This window comes from Salmo trutta, chromosome 30 (assembly GCF_901001165.1).
Source record: "Salmo trutta chromosome 30, fSalTru1.1, whole genome shotgun sequence".
NCBI classification, from domain to species: domain Eukaryota; kingdom Metazoa; phylum Chordata; class Actinopteri; order Salmoniformes; family Salmonidae; genus Salmo; species Salmo trutta.
In genome coordinates, this window is record NC_042986.1 from 45,602,511 (window position 1) to 45,620,656 (window position 18,146).

General features: G+C 42.1%; 1 protein-coding gene across 3 annotated transcripts in view; it reads right to left on the minus strand.

The window, feature by feature from the left end:
* Positions 1-13,824, minus strand: part of LOC115168757 (monocarboxylate transporter 1) — a 52,771-nt gene extending 38,947 nt beyond the window's left edge. Inside the window, exons 1-2 of one of the 3 annotated variants that reach the window (XM_029724310.1) lie at positions 13,726-13,823; positions 1,934-1,991 (exon numbers count right to left, since the gene is read on the minus strand). The gene's annotated coding sequence lies outside the window, so the exon portion shown is untranslated. Of the gene's footprint in view, positions 1-1,933; positions 1,992-13,725 lie in introns of all 3 variants that reach the window. The other 2 variants (XM_029724311.1, XM_029724314.1) reach the window with 2 other exon arrangements.
* Between the last annotated feature and the right edge of the window lie 4,322 nt (positions 13,825-18,146).

Sequence of the window (18,146 nt, forward strand, 5' to 3'; positions counted from 1 at the left end):
AACTAGTCATCCCAAACTGTATACATACCAGTTAGGAGGCAAACAAACTAGTCATCCCAAACTGTGTACATACCAGAGTTAGGAGACAAACTACACATCCCTAACTGTATACATACCAGAGTTAGGAGACAAACTACTCATCCCAAACTGTATACATACCAGAGTTAGAAGACAAACTACTCATCCCAAACTGTATACATACCAGAGTTAGAAGACAAACTACTCATCCCAAACTGTATACATACCAGTTAGGAGGCAAACAAACTACTCATCCCAAACTGTATACATACCAGTTAGGAGACAAACAAACTAGTCATCCCAAACTGTATACATACCAGAGTTAGGAGACAAACAAACTAGTCATCCCAAACTGTATACATACCAGAGTTAGGAGGCAAACTACTCATCCCAAACTACTCATCCCAAACTACTCATCCCAAACTGTATACATACCAGTTAGGAGGCAAACAAACTACTCATCCCAAACTGTATACATACCAGAGTTAGGAGGCAAACAAACTAGTCATCCCAAACTGTATACATACCAGAGTTAGGAGGCAAACTAGTCATCCCAAACTGTATACATACCAGAGTTAGGAGGCAAACTACTCATCCCAAACTACTCATCCCAAACTACTCATCCCAAACTGTATACATACCAGTTAGGAGGCAAACAAACTACTCATCCCAAACTGTATACATACCAGAGTTAGGAGGCAAACAAACTAGTCATCCCAAACTGTATACATACCAGAGTTAGGAGGCAAACTAGTCATCCCAAACTGTATACATACCAGTTAGGAGGCAAACTAGTCATCCCAAACTGTATACATACCAGAGTTAGGAGGCAAACAAACTACTCATCCCAAACTGTATACATACCAGAGTTAGGAGGCAAACAAACTACTCATCCCAAACTGTATACATACCAGAGTTAGGAGGCAAACAAACTACTCATCCCAAACTGTATACATACCAGAGTTAGGAGGCAAACAAACTAGTCATCCCAAACTGTATACATACCAGAGTTAGGAGGCAAACAAACTAGTCATCCCAAACTGTATACATACCAGAGTTAGGAGGCAAACAAACTAGTCATCCCAAACTGTGTACATACCAGTTAGGAGGCAAACAAACTAGTCATCCCAAACTGTGTACATACCAGTTAGGAGGCAAACAAAGTAGTCATCCCAAACTGTATACATACCAGAGTTAGGAGACAAACTACTCATCCCAAACTGTATACATACCAGAGTTAGGAGACAAACTACTCATCCCAAACTGTATACATACCAGAGTTAGAAGGCAAACTACTCATCCCAAACTGTATACATACCAGAGTTAGGAGGCAAACTACTCATCCCAAACTGTATACATACCAGTTAGGAGGCAAACAAACTAGTCATCCCAAACTACTCATCCCAAACTGTATACATACCAGAGTTAGAAGGCAAACTACTCATCCCAAACTGTATACATACCAGAGTTAGGAGGCAAACAAACTAGTCATCCCAAACTACTCATCCCAAACTGTATACATACCAGAGTTAGAAGGCAAACTACTCATCCCAAACTGTATACATACCAGAGTTAGGAGGCAAACAAACTAGTCATCCCAAACTACTCATCCCAAACTGTATACATACCAGAGTTAGAAGGCAAACTACTCATCCCAAACTGTATACATACCAGAGTTAGGAGGCAAACAAACTAGTCATCCCAAACTACTCATCCCAAACTGTATACATACCAGTTAGGAGGCAAACTACTCATCCCAAACTACTCATCCCAAACTAGTCATCCCAAACTGTATACATACCAGAGTTAGAAGGCAAACTACTCATCCCAAACTGTATACATACCAGAGTTAGAAGGCAAACTACTCATCCCAAACTACTCATCCCAAACTACTCATCCCAAACTGTATACATACCAGAGTTAGGAGACAAACTACTCATCCCAAACAGCATTGCGGTCTGTATCGTCAAATTCTAGAAGGAGAAAAAAAAAAAAAAAAAAAATTCTCAACACAGATGTTGATACCAATGCGCATCAAAATCATTTTCGGTAGAAAATAGAATGTCTACGCTTCACAGTAACAGCGCTTCACAGTAACAGCGCTTCACAGTAACAGCGCTGATATTTGATATCATCACAGGATTCCAGTATTGAGAATCCCCTTCCTGCAGTCCTATTGCTATGCCCCGCCCCCCTTGGTTACTGTTACAACCTCGGACAATATTTTCTAGGGAAGCCCGTTACCCATTCTAACTAGTGAAGGAAACCCATCACAATGATCTGAAACTGTGTTTTTAAATACACAATGAAATTAAAATCATACTACCCCTTGCTAATCAGAAAACTCTTGGTATGTTGTGGTAGACTATCATTACTTTACGAGAACCTGGTAAAATTGTAGCGTGGCTAGCCACTGAAAGGCTCCGAATTCAGTGTCTGGAGCTCCCAGACAAAGCTACTAACCACTTTTGCTAACTAGTGTTCTCAAATCATATCCGGATGTCGACAGCAGATGAGAGATTGTGAAGTGCAATTTTTAAACTAATTTTACTGACTTGAGAGAATCACGATTCGTTTGAGTGACTCGTTAATTTTTGCTGTTCATTTGACCTGCTGGCCGCAATGAATTGTACAGCAGGATCAATATGTGGTCGTCCAGTGACTCCGGAGGCGTACTCCAACCAACAACTGACTGTCGTAACTAGATTACACTGCAGGCAGCATACGAAAAAGGTATTCAACTGATAATTGATCACACGGTTCAAGAATGTTACGATGAAGACAGCTTTGTAGAGACAAAACATACACAGCCTCTGCTCAACAAACTCCGACTCAATAATTAATTGTTTGGGTTGCTGCAGTTCGCAAACGATCATGTGTTTATCACCCTCACGGCAGTCAAGAAATGCATTCCGAGTCATTGAAAATCTAGTCCCGTTGAGGCCACAACTAGACCTTGTTTCAAATGTACCAAGAAATAATTGTGTTTGTATGACTAGCAATCAACAAACGTGCATTGTTAAAAGCATGCTTTTACAAGTCTCAGTCCCAAATGACAGCTCCAATAAGTCCTTTATGATTTACTACATGTGAACGAGAGGCTTGTAGAACCATGACTATTTCAAGTGTTCAGTTCATCGTTGGCAGGTAGGAGGTCCTGGATGCTCTAGGCATTACTGACTCAAATGAACAAAATGTGTCTAAAGATTTGTTATTTTGACTGAATGAGTCGAAAATATCTGAGTCAGTGAAGAGGCGAACTTCGCATCACTAATGGGAGTTGTATTCATAACATGGCTAACTTAGCTAGCCAACATACATTGAGTTATATTTTTATTTTTTATTTTTTTATTTTACCGTTATTTTACCAGGTAAGTTGACTGAGAACACATTCTCATTTACAGCAACGACCTGGGGAATAGTTACAGGGGAGAGGAGGGGGATGAATGAGCCAATTGTAAGCTGGGGATGATTAGACAGCCGTGATGGTATGAGTGCCAGATTGGGAATTTAGCCAGGACACCGGGGTTAACACCCCTACTCTTACGATAAGTGCAATGGGATCTTTAATGACCTCAGAGAGTCAGGACACCCGTTTAACGTCCCATCCGAAAGACGGCACCCTACACAGGGCAGTGTCCCCAATCACTGCCCTGGGGCATTGGGATATTTTTTAGACCAGAGGAAAGAGTGCCTCCTACTGGCCCTCCAATACCACTTCCAGCAGCATCTGGTCTCCCATCCAGGGACTGACCAGGACCAACCCTGCTTAGCATCAGAAGAAAGCCAGCAGTTGGATGCAGGGTGGTATGCTGCTGGCTAAATTAAGTGGCTAGCTAGCGTTAGCAACGTTTGGTCACACAGGTGCCATTTTGAAACGAAAGGGAGGAGGGGGTGGGAGATCCTAGGAGGGAATCCCAGAAGTCGCTAGTCAAAACAACGTTGTGGACTAGTAGTTTAAAACTGTTGCCGGCTATAACATCGACTTCTATCGATAAATGGGCAGATGCAAAGCAGTCCAACTAAAAGGTTTCTGGATCGAGTGTTACATTCACTTAGGTAAGATCATACGTGGGTTTTTTTTTTCCAGACAGTTTGTTGCTAGCTAGCTAGCATTAATTAATGTAACGTCATTGCTACATACATTATAAGTAGTTAATGTTCCCTGTTGTTGTGGCTGTGCTTGTCATCTTGGATAATCGAATACAATGATGATTTCACAGCCAGGAGGAGTGAGGCAGGAAGGTGTAGTGTGAGGGCAAGGTCATATCGCTCAGTGCAAAGGAATGAGACTGTACATAATTGAGGTAGTTTGCTGGTCAGTAAGGTCAATTGAGTATGGCAGTTTCTATGTCTAAATTAGGCTAAGACTACTTTATAAAAAGATGCATACACGACTCAAATGGCAAGTGTGTTGGTATATGTATTAGAGGTCGACCGATTATGATTTTTCAACAACGATACCGATTATTGGAGGACCAAAACAAGCCGATGCCAATTATTTGTAATAATGACAATTACAACAATACTGAATGAACGCTTTTATTTTAACTTAATATAATACATAAATAAAAATCAATTTAATCTCAAATAAATAATGAAACATGTTCAATTTGGTTTAGCCTGTTACGGCTAGCGGAACATCGACAACATCCGGTGAAATTGCAGAGCGCGAAATTCAAATTAGAAATATTTAACTTTCATAAAATCACAAGTGCAATACGTCAAAATAAAGCTTAACTTCTTGTTAATCCATCCACCGTGTCAGATTTCAAAAAGGCTGGAGCAAACCAGGCGATTATCTGAGGACAACGCCCCATCATACAAATGCATGATAAACATATTTTAACCAGGGAAGTGCGACACGAAAGTCAAAAATAGCGATATAATTCCTGCCTTACCTTTGAAGATCTTGTTGGCACTCCAAAATGTCCCAGAAACATCACAAATGGTCCTTTTGTTCAATAAATTCCTTCGTTATATCCCCAAAATGTCAATTTATTTGGCGCGTTTGATTCAGAAATACACCGGTTCCAACTCGCCCAACATGACTACAAATGATCTAATAAGTTACCTGTAAACTGATCCAAACATTTCAAAACAACTTTCCTAATCCAACCTTAGGTATCCTAAAACGTTAATAAATCGATACATTTTAAGACGGAATATACTGTGTTCAATAGTGGATAAAATCAACGTGGAGCGAGGTCACGCGCAAAACACAATAGAGTCCACTTGGCTTGACACTCACAATGAACAGCCCTACTTCTTCATTTCTCAGAAGAAAAACATCAACCAATTTCTAAAGACTGTTGACATCTAGTCGAAGCTATAGGAACTGCAACCAGGTGCCTCAAATAGTTTCCCATAGAAAACGAATTGAAAACAGTGACCTCAATTTTTTTATTTTTTATTATTTATTTTTTTTCCTGGATGGTTTGTCCTCAGGGTTTCACCTGCCAAATAAGTTCTGTTATACTCAGACATTATTTTAACAGTTTGAAACTTTAGAGTGTTTTCTATCCAAATCTACCAATTATATGTATATCCTAGCTTCTGGGCCTGAGTAACAGGCCGTTTACTTTGGGCACGCTTTTCATCCGGACGTGAAAATAGTGCCCCCTAGCCCAAAGAGGTTTTAATGAACGCAAAAACACAGTGTTGGAGAAGAAAGTGAAAGTGCAATACGTGCCAAAAAATAACGTTTAAATTCCTTGCTCAGAACATGAGAACATATGAAAGCTGGTGGTTCCTTTTAACATGAGTCTTCAATATTCCCAGGTAAGAAGTTTTAGTTTGTAGTTATTATAAGACTATTTCTCTCAATACCATTTGTATTTCATATACCTTTGACTATTAGATGTTCTTATAGGCACAATAGTATTGCCAGCCTAATCTCGGGAGTTGATAGGCTTGAAGTCATAAACAGCGCTGTGCTTCAAGCATTGCTAAGAGCTGCTGGCAAACACAGTAAAGTTTGAATGAATGCTTATGAGCCTGCTGCTGCCTACCACCGCTCAGACTGACTGCTATATCAAATCATAGACTTAATTATAAAAACACACAGCAATACGAGCCTTAGGTCATTAATATGGTCAAATCTGGAAACTATCATTTCGAATACAAAATGTTTATTATTTCAGTGAAATACGGAACCGTTCCGTATTTTATCTAACGGGTGGCATCCATACGTCTAAATATTGCTGTTACATTGCACAACCTTCAATGTTATGTCATAATTATGTAAAATTCTAGCAAATGAATTAAGGTCTTTGTTAACCTGTTCGATTTACCCTAGGATAGGGGGCGCCACAGCGCATTTTGGAAAAAAATCGTTCCCATTTTCAACGGCCTACTAATCAAAGTCAGAAGCTAAGACATGCATATACTTATTTTATATGGATAGAAAACACCCTAAATTTTCTACAACTGTTTGAATGGTGTCTGTGAGTATAACAGAACTCGTATGGCAGTCAAAACCCCGAGACCGATTGAACCAGGAAGTGGAAATCTGAATTGTGGACTCGACTTCACAGCCTTACCTATAAATCACAACGTAAAAAAAATGAAAATTGAGCACTTTCCAGTGCTTCCACTAGATGTCCCCAGTCTTTACAAAGTGTTTTGAGGGTTCTGCGGTAGAAACTCAGTGAAAGAGACGATGTGGCAATTGGTCAGAGTAGTAGGGCCATGAGCATTGTGACGTCGGCGGCCGTGTCTGCCCCCACCTTTGGAAGCCTTTTGAAACACAATGACATCGTCCCACTCGAATCTGATTGGCTCTCTTGTTGAAACAGGCCCTGACGATTATTTTATACAACGTTTGACATGTTTGAACGAACCTAACTAACCGTAAACAGTCATTTTGCGTTAGACAGGTGCCGCGCACGGAACAACATTTGATTACAGCCTTAGGACGCGCTAACGACAGGAAGCTAATGGAACATAAAGCATGGACTTTTTCGACCGAAAATACATTTGTCATGGACCTGGGACATCGGGAAGTGTTTTCTGATGAAGACAACTAAAGGTGAGGGATTATTGGCGATATTATACAATATCAGATGTTACTTGCTCAAATGTTCAAAGATGGCGCCGAGCTAGGTTTTCGAGCTCAATTTCTGGGTATCGCATCCCATTTGATCTCAAAGTGTGATTACCCTGTAAAGTTAATTTAAAATCTGTTTTGACAGGTGTTTTCAAGAGATATTCATCTATAAATCTTAGATTGACAATATATATTAAAAAAATCGTTTTCGAATAGTAATTTATAAAATTGTAGCACTGTTTCCCCGGACGCATTATATGGGAAAATAGTTAGTCAACCTCAGGTGCCGATGTAAAATGCTGTTTTTATATAGAAATATGACCTTTATTGAACAAAAGATTGCATGCTGTGTGTAACATGATGTCCTAGGTGTGTCATCTGATTAAGTTTGTAAAAGGTTAGTGCTGCATTTAGCTGTTTTTTGGTTATATGTGATGGGTGTGCTTGCTCGGAAAATTCATATGATGCGACTTTTACAATGTACTCCTCTAACATAATCTAATATTGTGCTTTTCCTGTAAAACCTTTTTGAAATCGGACAACGAGGGTCGATTCAAGAGAGGTGTATCTATAAAACGATATGAGACAGCCCTATATTTGAAAAAAAAAAAAATATTGAATTTCGTTATGCTAATGTCGCTAGGAGTTTTCGCTGGAAAATGATCCCGCTAACGGGATGGTAGGCTGAAGAAGAAGAAATGGTCTTCACACAGTTCGCAACGAGCCAGGAGGCCCAAACTGCTGCATATACCCTGACTCTGCTTACACAGAACGCAAAGTGACAATTTCCCTAGTTAATATTTATTTAACTAGGCAAGTCAGTTAAGAACAAATTCTTATGTTCAATGACAGCATAGGAATAGTGGGTTAACCGCCTTGTTCAGGGGAAGAACGACAGATTTTTACCTTGTCAGCTCAGGGATTCTATCTTACAACCTTTCGGTTACTAGTCCAACGCTCTAACCACTAGGCTACCTGCCTCTCCATATGTTAGCAGCAATATTGCCTGCTAATATGAATTTATTTTAACTAAATATTCAGGTTTAAACAAAATATATTTGTGTATTGATTTTAAGAAAGGCATTGATGTTTATGGTTAGGTACATTGATGCAACGATACATCTGGTGAAGTAGGCTGTGATTCGATGATAAATTAACAGGCACCACATTGATTATATGCAACGCAGGACAAGCTAGTTAACCTAGTAATATCAACAACCATGTGTAGTTAACTAGTGATTATGTTAAGATTGATAGCTTTTTATAAGATAAGTTTACTGGTACCCCATGTACATAGTCTAGTTATCACTGACCCAGTACTGGTACTCTGTGTATAATAGTGTATTTACTATTACTTTTCTATTATTTTTTTTTTTCTCTCTGCATTGTGGGAAGGGCCTGTCAGTAAGCATTTCACTGTTGGTCTACACCTGTTGTTTACAAAGCATGTGACAAATAACATTTTTATTTAATAGATTTTAAATCCATGCAACAATCAAACCTCTAAGTTTTGTTATTAATTACAGGTAAGTAGACTTTTTTTTGCATTGTTCTGCTTTTAACTTCTGCTTTGATATAGCCTTAGTTAATGCATTACGGGATTGTATGGCCAATCCTTATCATTATCTGCTCCTTATAGTGTATAGAGCCTTCGAAAAATATTCAGACCCCTTCCCTTTTTACACATTTTGTAACGTTACAGCCTTATTCTGAAATGATTAAATTGTCCCCCCCCCCCATCAGTCTACACACACACACACACAATACTCCAAAATGACAAAGCGAAAACAGGTTTTTAGACATTTATATACAGTACCAGTCAGAAGTTTGGATACACCTACTCATTCCAGGGTTTTTCTTTATTTTTACTGTTTTCTACATTGTAGAATAATAGTGAAGACATCAAAACTAAGAAATAACACATATGGAATCGTGTAGTAACCAAAAAAGTGTTTTATATTTGAGATTCTTTAAAGCAGCCAGCCTTGATGACAGCTTTGCACAATCTTGGCAATGAAATCCACTTCGCCTATTGTTCTGGCACATTCATTTATTTTCTTTTACGAGCAGGGTCCAACATTAACGACAGCCCACTAGCCCGGGGCCTGTAAAAACATGTGATGGGTGAGTAGATCTTGTCCCCGACTGGGCCAGTAACTTCACAGCACATTTTTTGCATTCCAGTTCAACATGTACCTACCTGCTCTTTTGCAGTATACCATTGAAGACTACACGCCTAAATGTCATGCTGTTCGTATGACCACCACGCTCTGCCAGTCACTGCTTCTCCAGCAGTACATCAGTTAATGTCTACACACAGCACACACAAGCTTTCCAGAGCAAAAACAAGCGTCCATCAACCTACTCACTGAGCTCATTTCTTTTAGGGACAGTGATTTACAATAGTAAACCTTCAAAAGTGAACATACTAGCAATATACTGGCTACTGTTGATAGTGTGCCACGTCCAGCTCTCTTTGGGAATGTTTGTCTTAGAAGGTATGCTCAGTGTATGGTCCCTGAATGACCCCAATGCATTTAAGAACTACACAATGTCCGGGCCAGTATAAATTCTGTCGATTTTTGGCCAAATGCCCCGACCGGGCCAATAAGGGAAAAAAGTTAACGTTGGTCACTGGTGTGTTTCAGATGCAGCCACAGAGTGTTGGCACATAGGCTATTTACTGTGCTTTGATGAACACGTTTAACCAGGCCAGCTCAGGACCTCCACATCCAGCTTCTTCACCTGTGGGATCATCTGAGGAGTATTTCTGTCTGTAATACTGCCCTTTTGTGAGGGAAAACTCATTTTGATTGCCTGGGGCTGGCTCCCCAGCTTGCTGCACCCCTGCCCAGTCATGTGAAATACATAGATTCAGGCCTAATTAACATATTTCAATTGACTGGTTTCCTTATATGAACTGTAACTTTCAAAATCTTTGAAATTGTTGCATTTATATTTTTGTTCAGTAAGAAAAAGAGAGAAAGAGAAAAAGAAAATAAGTTAAATGTATTAACCTAAATCTATCCCTGTTAGAAGCGACAGCCAGCCACCTCTCCTTTCAAGTTGTTGTTGTGACAGAGACGGTGGTGCCCAGTGGCAGCCCACAAAGCGCTCGTCCTCCCCACCATGTGACTCCATTCAGCTCAGCTGGCACTGCCTCAACACTGACCACGTGTTGTACAGAAAAACTGGACAAATGGACCCTGGACAGTCAAAACTGAACAACAGTCTAATTCAAACAGTTACTAATGGAACCACAAACAAAGAAATCAGGACAGTGTCTTCCCTCACCATCTTGGTCTTTTACACAGAACCTGAGCTGTTCCATCTGAACCTAACAGAAGGAATCCAGTATATATGGATAGCCACTCTAGCAGACTACAGAGTACTAGGTATGGTGCTAGCAGGCTACAGAGTACTGGGTATGGTGCTACAGAGTACTAGGTATGGTGCTAGCAGACTACAGAGTACTAGGTATGGTGCTAGCAGGCTACAGAGTACTAGGTATGGTGCTAGCAGACTACAGAGTACTAGGTATGGTGCTAGCAGGCTACAGAGTACTAGGTATGGTGCTAGCAGGCTACAGAGTACTAGGTATGGTGCTAGCAGACTACAGAGTACTGGGTATGGTGCTACAGAGTACTAGGTATGGTGCTAGCAGGCTACAGAGTACTAGGTATGGTGCTAGCAGGCTACAGAGTACTAGGTATGGTGCTAGCAGACTACAGAGTACTAGGCATGGTGCTAGCAGACTACTAGGTATGGTGCTAGCAGACTACTAGGTATGGTGCTAGCAGACTACAGAGTACTAGGTATGGTGCTAGCAGACTACAGAGTACTAGGTATGGTGCTAGCAGACTACAGAGTACTAGGTATGGTGCTAGCAGACTACAGAGTACTAGGTATGGTGCTAGCAGACTACAGAGTACTAGGTATGGTGCTAGCAGACTACAGAGTACTAGGTATGATGCTAGCAGACTACAGAGTACTAGGTATGGTGCTAGCAGGCTACAGAGTACTAGGTATGGTGCTAGCAGGCTACAGAGTACTAGGTATGGTGCTAGCAGACTATAGAGTACTAGGTATGGTGCTAGCAGACTATAGAGTACTAGGTATGGTGCTAGCAGACTACAGAGTACTAGGTATGGTGCTAGCAGACTACTAGGTATGGTGCTAGCAGACTACAGAGTACTGGGTATGGTGCTACAGAGTACTAGGTATGGTGCTAGCAGACTACAGAGTACTAGGTATGGTGCTAGCAGGCTACAGAGTACTAGGTATGGTGCTAGCAGACTATAGAGTACTAGGTATGGTGCTAGCAGACTATAGAGTACTAGGTATGGTGCTAGCAGACTATAGAGTACTAGGTATGGTGCTAGCAGACTACAGAGTACTAGGTATGGTGCTAGCAGACTACAGAGTACTGGGTATGGTGCTACAGAGTACTAGGTATGGTGCTAGCAGACTACAGAGTACTAGGTATGGTGCTAGCAGGCTACAGAGTACTAGGTATGGTGCTAGCAGGCTACAGAGTACTAGGTATGGTGCTAGCAGACTACAGAGTACTAGGTATGGTGCAAGCAGACTACAGAGTACTGGGTATGGTGCTACAGAGTACTGGGTATGGTGCTACAGAGTACTAGGTATGGTGCTAGCAGACTACAGAGTACTAGGCATGGTGCTAGCAGACTACAGAGTACTAGGTATGGTGCTAGCAGGCTACAGAGTACTAGGTATGGTGCTACAGAGTACTGGGTATGGTGCTACAGAGTACTAGGTATGGTGCTAGCAGACTACAGAGTACTAGGCATGGTGCTAGCAGACTACAGAGTACTAGGTATGGTGCTAGCAGGCTACAGAGTACTAGGTATGGTGCTACAGAGTACTAGGTATGGTGCTACAGAGTACTAGGTATGGTGCTACAGAGTACTAGGTATGGTGCTAGCAGACTACAGAGTACTAGGTATGGTGCTAGCAGACCACAGAGTACTAGGTATGGTGCTAGCAGACTACAGAGTACTAGGTATGGTGCTAGCAGACTACAGAGTACTAGGTATGGTGCTAGCAGACTACAGAGTACTAGGTATGGTGCTAGCAGACTACAGAGTACTAGGTATGGTGCTAGCAGACTACAGAGAACTAGGTATGGTGCTAGCAGGCTACAGAGTACTAGGTATGGTGCTAGCAGGCTACAGAGTACTGGGTATGGTGCTAGCAGGCTACAGAGTACTGGGTATGGTGCTAGCAGACTACAGAGTACTAGGTATGGTGCTAGCAGACTACAGAGTACTAGGTATGGTGCTAGCAGACTACAGAGTACTAGGTATGGTGCTAGCAGACTACAGAGTACTAGGTATGGTGCTAGCAGACTACAGAGTACTGGGTATGGTGCTAGCAGACTACAGAGTACTAGGTATGGTGCTAGCAGACTACAGAGTACTAGGTATGGTGCTAGCAGACTACAGAGTACTGGGTATGGTGCTAGCAGACTACAGAGTACTGGGTATGGTGCTAGCAGACTACAGAGTACTGGGTATGGTGCTAGCAGGCTACAGAGTACTGGGTATGGTGCTAGCAGGCTACAGAGTACTAGGTATGGTGCTAGCAGACTACAGAGTACTAGGTATGGTGCTAGCAGACTACAGAGTACTAGGTATGGTGCTAGCAGACTACAGAGTACTAGGTATGGTGCTAGCAGGCTACAGAGTACTAGGTATGGTGCTAGCAGACTACAGAGTACTAGGTATGGTGCTAGCAGACTACAGAGTACTGGGTATGGTGCTAGCAGACTACAGAGTACTAGGTATGGTGCTAGCAGACTACAGAGTACCGGGTATGGTGCTAGCAGACTACAGAGTACTAGGTATGGTGCTAGCAGACTACAGAGTACCGGGTATGGTGCTAGCAGACTACAGAGTACCGGGTATGGTGCTAGCAGACTACAGAGTACTGGGTATGGTGCTAGCAGACTACAGAGTACTAGGTATGCAGAAACAATCCAGGAGGGACAGGAAACTAGTGACCTTTGATTGGTCAATCGCAACGCGATGTCGCCGAGCATGCAAAAGTTCAGCTTTGCACAACTTCGGTTCCGCTCCCTAGCCAAGTCTGGCATGTCCAATGGTCACCGCCAAATTCGCTTCCCTTCATTGAAAGTGAATGGGTCTCCGTTGTTTAATCACCCCCAAAGTGTTAAAATGGATTTCTACCATAAACCCTGTCAACCAGATAACCAGATAACTCACTGGCCGGTAAAGGCAACTCATCTAGCTACTAAAGATGGTTCCCTATATATCCATCCATCAGTGTAGCTGGCTGGTACATGAAGTGGTGGCGGATTTACTGCTGGTGCTGAAACGTGGAGGAATTTCAATAGCTAGCTAGTTAGCTGTCCCGTTATACGGAGAGAGAGACCCTCTTCTGCATGTCTTTCGCTGCTAGCTACCCTATAACTAAATATCTAGCTAGTTAATCAGCTAAAGCATCTGGACTTGATTAGCCTCCACAGCGCCATAACACTAGCTAACTTTAATGGCCTGGATAGTGACGAAACTTGGCTAAAGTACCTAACTTTGCCCAAACAGCTAAAGGCCCTTCGGTTTAAAACACACAACGGTTACATGAATATACATTTACCTTTTGATATAAAAACTCACCCTAAAAGTCAGTGAAGTCTCTCTTGTCCAGGTATTGGTCTGTGTGTCCTGGCTGCACTTGCCAACAGTACTTCAGGAGAGTAGCCATAGAGATACATAGAGGGCTCATCTTTGTATCTGTGCCACTATAGCGTCTGTGATCATTTTTTTTTGACAATCTCCATTTTGAAGTAGTACATTTTCTTCTTCTTGATTAACAGATCCCTCCTGATGACCCTGTTGGACATGACTTCAACAGGGTCACCAGGAGCGATCAGCCAATGAAGTTGAAGTCCCACCCAGTTGACTACATAAAGAATGGTGGAAGCCATCAATGGCGCTGCCCATACTAATATAGCTGTTGGCCACTAGAGGCCTCTACCATCTTCTATGGCTGGAGCGTGTTCAGCTAGAACCGCATTGAGCACCGATGTGAAAATGGGCGCAATAACAATTAGCCACGAGTGGAATTTGCGTTTCGCCTTCTAAATAAAAGTCCCTATTTGAAAGTGATGCAAATTGATATAAATAATGGAATCATGCCATATTTTGTTATATAAATTAAAGAAAATACAATTATTAATTTGACCAAAAAAAGTATAAATCAGTTGAACTCGCACTGTGGATGTGTTAGACTTTAGAATTGCTTTGGGGGCACACTAATATGTCACTGTACAGCCTTACTTGTGGATTGTGGACCAATGAAATGGTGTATCAGTCTTCTCAGTGTCACCCACAGAACAACTTTGAAGAGTTTACACAAATATTAATGTCATAGTGTAGGTTCCGTCCCTCTCTTCGCCCCAACCCGGGCTCGAACCAGGGACCCTTGCACACATCAACAACTGACACCCATGAAGCATCGTTACCCATCGTGCCACAAAAGCCACGCCCTTGCAACGCAAAGGGGAAACCCTACTTCAAGTCTCAGAGTGAGTGACGTCACTGATTGAAACGCTATTAGCGCGCACCACCGCTAACTAACTAGCCATTTCACATCGGTTACAATAGCTCATATTGCAGGATGTGATATCAACATAGAGGTATATTTTCTGGGTGATTTAAATATTGACTGGCTTTAATCAAGCTGCCCACTCAAGACAAAGCTTCAAACTGTAACCAGCGCCTGCAACCTGGTTCAGGTTATCAGTCAACCTACCAGGGTAGTTACAACCAGCACAGGAATTAAATCATCAACATGTATTTATCACATCTTTACTAATGCTGCAGAAATGTGTTTGAAAGCAGTATCCAGATCCATAGGATGTAGTGATCACAATATAGTAGCCATATCTAGGAAAACCAAAGTTCCAAAGGCTGGGCCTAATATATAGTATATAAGAGGTCAAACAATACGTTTTGTAGTGATTCATATGTTGATGATGTAAAGAATATTTGCTGTTCTGTGGTGTGTAATGAGGAGCAAACAGACGCTGCACTTGACACATTTATGAAATTGCTTATTCAAGTTACTAATAAGCACCCATTAAGGAAATGACTGTAAAAACGGTTGAATCCCCGTGGATTGATGAGGAATTGAATAATGGTATGGTTGAGAGGGATGAGGATAAAGGAATGGCAGATAAGTCTGGCTGCACAACTGATTGGCAAACGTACTGCAAATTGAGAAATCATGTGACTGTACCTCACGACAAAGTTAACACGGTAACCCTGTACATTTTGAATAACAAAGAAACAAACTATTGATAACTATGTCTAATTGAACACAGAGTAAAACTGTAAATACATGTGAATTGGATAGCCTATGGCATGGCTTCTCAAAGTGGGTCCTCGGTGTGAAGGAATCCGCTCTGATGACAGAATGGAGAGAATAGAGGAAAGGAGAAGAAAGAAGAGAAAGGAAGATGGAATAAATTCAGATGAGATAGAGAGGAATGGGGAGATGGAGAGGAGAAAAGGAGAGAGACTAAGGAGAAGAGAGAGAGGAATGGGGAGATGGAGAGGAGAAAAGGAGAGAGACTAAGGAGAAGAGAGAGAGGAATGGGAGATGGAGAGGAGAAAAGGAGAGAGACTAAGGAGAAGAGAGAGAGGAATGGGGAGATGGAGAGGAGAAAAGGAGAGAGACTAAGGAGAAGAGAGAGAGGAATGGGGAGATGGAGAGGAGAAAAGATAATGAAGAGAGATAAAGTGCAGATATGATCCAAAGAAAACATGTTACAGCCTACAGTTTATGTGTCCTTTAGAGTTTAGGCTGTTAATTATTCCCTGAAGTTACATTCAGATAAATCATCTATTTTCCAGGGCGACCATGAAGGCTTCTTCAGAATAAAACCCAATCATCTAACAAGGACAGGACACAGCTAAAACGTATACAATAACATACATTACATCTACAAAGGCCTAACATGAAATGAGAAACAGTAATCTAACACAATATCTTAGTTTTTCTATATATAGTCACACTATGGAGCTGTTGGGTGCTACTGGTTAAGGTGTTCAACAGAGAGGTGTTTGTGAGACAAGGACACAAGACCAAACATCGTTTATGGTTTGTGAGCGAAGAAGATATACTGTTAACCAAGGAGCGTGACGCCCAATACATATGGAGCATACATACTTAGTCCTGCCGAGGAAGGGTAGATCGTCATCTTATTGGCTGAGGAGGAGGAGGAGTAGACCTATTAATCTGATTGGCTGAGCTGTAGTGTGAGGTGTTCTTGCGTAACCGTGGGTTACGGTGGTGTTCTGTTCTGTGTTTCCAGGTGACAGCGTCTAATGAGGGTTCTGGCCCAACAACCTGACATCCTCTGATTGGAATGTTAATTTAGCTTCTGTTAACGAGTAGAGTGAGAGAGAGAGGGAGTGAGAGAGAGGGAGAGAGAGAGGGAGAGAGAGAGGGAGAGAGAGGGGGAGAGAGAGGGAGTGAGAGAGAGGGAGAGAGAGAGAGGGAGAGAGAGAGGGAGAGAGAGGGGGAGAGAGAGAGAGGGAGTGAGAGGGAGAGAGAGAGAGAGAGAGAGTGAGAGAGAGAGGGAGTGAGAGAGAGAGAGTGAGAGAGAGAGGGAGTGAGAGAGAGAGGGGGAGAGAGAGAGGGAGAGAGAGAGAGAGAGAGAGAGAGAGAGAGAGAGAGAGAGAGAGAGAGAGAGAGAGAGAGAGAGAGAGAGAGAGAGAGAGAGAGAGAGAGAGAGAGAGAGAGTGAGAGGGAGAGAGAGAGAGAGAGAGGGAGAGAGAGAGAGAGAGAGAGAGAGAGAGAGAAAGAGAGAGGGGGGACAAGGGGTATAGAGAGAGTGTGATTCAACATTCTTCAATATTTACCGAATCTCAGAAGCTCAACAGAGGGCTTGATTGTCTGGGGAGGGGAAAGCACGGAGAACGGGAATGTCTACTCATGGGGTTACGAGGTTTCTGAACCAACAAACAGCTAAGAAGAGGAAGGGAATCCCACCTCTGTTTTCCTGACTCACCCCTCTCACCCCTGAAACCCCCACAAATGGGGGAGGATGCGGGGGTCACTGCTTACTGCTGAAACAGCAAGGAAGGAGAGAGAGGGAGAAGAGTTAACAACACAATGCTAGCAGACACCATCAGACACCAGTAACATCCTGTTGTTGTTAACAACACCACGCTAGCAGACACCATCAGACACCAGTAACATCCTGTTGTAGTTAACAACACCATGCTAGCAGACACCAGTAACATCCTGTTATAGTTAACAACACCATGCTAGCAGACACCATCAGACACCAGTAATGTCATTTTGTAGTTAACAACACCATGCTAGCAGACACCATCAGACACCAGTAATGTCATTTTGTAGTTAACAACACCATGCTAGCAGACACCATCAGACACCAGTAATGTCATTTTGTAGTTAACAACACCACGCTAGCAGACACCATCAGACACCAGTAATGTAATTTTGTAGTTAACGTTCCCCTAACTTTAACACCAAACATGCTACAAAGGTTCTCTGAGTGGTTGTGCTGACATGGTAGCATGTTCCCCTATGGAAACTCTATGGAAAATTGGCCACTCAAACATTAGGGGAACATTAAATGTTAAATGCTTTAAAAAAATTCTCTGTGCCTAAAATGTTTAGCTGGGTATGCAGTTATGGAATTAGAGAGGCAGGGTTTCTCTGCTCTACAGCTACAGACAACCATGTATCTGTTTTGAACCCTTAGGGAGCTAACACGATTCTTCAGGTCAACTCTCATACTCGGTTCTCATTCATCAACGTTGAGGATTGTACATCGTCAGTAACAGGCTTCATTAGGAAATATATTGATGATATTGTACCCACAATAACAATCCGGACATACCCCAAACAAAAACCCTGGATGAACGGAGAAATCCATACCATGCTGAGAGTCTGTACTGCAGCATTCAACGTCAGCAGAACGAACCCTGATTACTTGGTGGTGCACGACGCATACAAGGCAAGCAGGTATCAGCACTGCAAATGCATTAGGGATGCAAAAAGA